This window comes from Panulirus ornatus, chromosome 4 (genome assembly GCF_036320965.1).
Source record: "Panulirus ornatus isolate Po-2019 chromosome 4, ASM3632096v1, whole genome shotgun sequence".
NCBI lineage: Eukaryota > Metazoa > Arthropoda > Malacostraca > Decapoda > Palinuridae > Panulirus > Panulirus ornatus.
The window spans coordinates 29,085,888-29,088,474 of NC_092227.1; positions in this window are offsets into that span (position 1 = coordinate 29,085,888).

Sequence of the window (2,587 nt, forward strand, 5' to 3'; positions counted from 1 at the left end):
CTCCCCTTACTTCCTTTGTTCTCACGTTTTTCAATTTTGTACTCAGTCTCTCCTGGTACTTTCTCACACAATTCTCCTTCCTAAGCTCACTTACTCTCACCACCCTCTTCACCCCAACATTCTCTCTTCTTTTCTGAAAACCTCGAGAAATCTTCACCTTCGCCTCAGCAAGATAATGATCAGACATCCCTCCAGTTGCACCTCTCAGCACATTAACATCCAAAAGTCTCTCTTTCGCGCGCATATCAATTAGCAGAAATCCAATAACGCTCTCCGGCCATCTCTCCAACTGACATACGTATACTAATGTACATCTCTCTTTTTAAACAGGGTAATCCCAATCACCAGTCCTTTTTCAGCACATAAATATACAGGCTCTTTATCATTTCCATTTACGACACTGAACACCCCATGTATACGAATTATTCCCTACACTGCCACATTACTCACCTTTCCATTCAAATCACCCATCACTATAACCCGGTCTCGTGCATCAAAACCACTAACACACGCATTCAGCTGCTCCCAAAACACTTGCCTCTCATGATCTTTCTTTTCATGCTTAGGTGCATATGCACCAATAAGCACCCATCTCTCTCCATCCACTTTCAGTTTTAACCATATCAATTTAGAGTTTACTTTCTTACACTCTATCATATACTCCCACCACTCCTGTTTCAGTAGTGCTACTCCTTCCCTTGCCCTTGTCCTCTCACTAACCCCTGACTTTACTCCCAAGACATTTCCAAAACACGCCTCCCCTTTACTCTTGAACTTCGTTTCACTCAGAGCCAAAACATCTAGATTCCTTTCCTCAAATTTACTACCTCTCTCTCCTTTTTTCTCATCTTCGATACATCCACACATATTTAGACACCCCAATCTTATCATTTTTTTATTATAATTACTATTATTATCATTATTATTATTATTATTATTATTATTATTATTATTATTATTATTATTATTATTATTATTATTATTATTATTATCATTATTATTATTATTATTATTATTATTATTATTATTATTATTATTATTATTATTATCATTATTATTATTATTATTATCAATATTATTATTATCATTATCATTATCATTATTGTTATTATTATCATTAATATTATTATTATTATTGTAAATGTGTGTGGATGTAATAAAGATGAGAAAAAAGGAGATATAGGTAGTATGTTTGAGGAAAGGAAACTGGATATCTTGGCTCTGAGTGAAACGAAGCTCAAGAGTAAAGGGGAAGAGTGGTTTGGGAATATCTTGGGAGTAAAGTCAGGGGTTAGTGAGAGGACAAGAGCAAGGGAAGGAGTAGAACTACTCCTGAAACAGGAGTGGTGGGAGTATGTAATAGAGTGTAAGAAAGTAAACTATAGATTGATTGATATGGGTAAAACTGAAAGTTGGTGGAGAGACTGGTGATTATTGGTGCATATGCACCTTTGCATGAGAAGAAAGATCATGATAGGCAGGTGATTTGGGAACAGCTGAGAGAGTGTGTTTATGCACGAGACCGGGTTATAGTGATGGGTGATTTGAATGCGACGGTGAGTAATGTGGCAGTTGAGGGAATAATTGGTGTTCATGGGGTGATCATTGTTGTAAATGGAAATGGTGAAGAGTTTGCAGATTTATGTGCTGAAAAAGGACCGGCGATTGGGAATACCTGTGTTAAAAACAGATATATACAGAAGCATACGTATGTAAGTAGGAGAGATGGCCAGAGAGCGTTACTTGATTAAGTGTTAATTGATAGGCGAGCGAAAGAGAGACTTTTGGATGTTAATGTGCTGAGAGTTGCAACTGGAGGGATGTCTGATCATTATCTTGTGGAAGCGAAGGTGAAGAGGTTTGAAGAGCTTTTGAGAAAAGAAGAGAGAATGTTGGGGTGAAGAGAGTAGTGAGAGCAAGTGAGCTTGGGAAGGAGACTTCTGTGAGGAAGTACCACGAGGGACTGAGCACAGAATGGGAAAAGGTGACAACAAAGGAGGTAAGGGGAGTGGGTGAGGAATGGGATGTATTTAGGGAATCAGTGATGGCATGTGAAAAAGATGCTTGTGGCATATGAAGCTTTGAAGGTGGGCAGATTAGAAAGGGTAATGAGTGGTGAGATGAAAAAGCAAGATTATTAGTGAAAGAGAAGAGAGAGGCATTTGGACGATTTTTGCAGGGAAAAACTGGAAATGACTGGGGATGTATAAAAGGAAGAGGCAGGAGGTCAAGAGAAAGGAGCAAGAGGTGAAAAAGAGGGCAAATGAGAGTTTAGGTGAGAGAGTATCATTAAATTTGTGGGAGAATAAAAAGATGTTTTGGAAGGAGGTAAATAAAGTACGTAAGACAAGGGAACAAATGGGAACTTCAGTGAAAGGGGCTAATGGGGAAGTGATAACAAGTAGTGGTGATGTGAGAAGGAGATGGAGTGAGTATTTTGAAGGTTTGTTGAATACGTTTAATGATAGAGTGACATATATAGGGAGCTTTAGTCGAGGTGGTGTGCAATGTGAGAGGGTTAAGGAGAATGATTTGGTAAACAGAGCAGAGGTAATAAAAGCTTTGCGGAAGATGCGAGCCGGTAAGG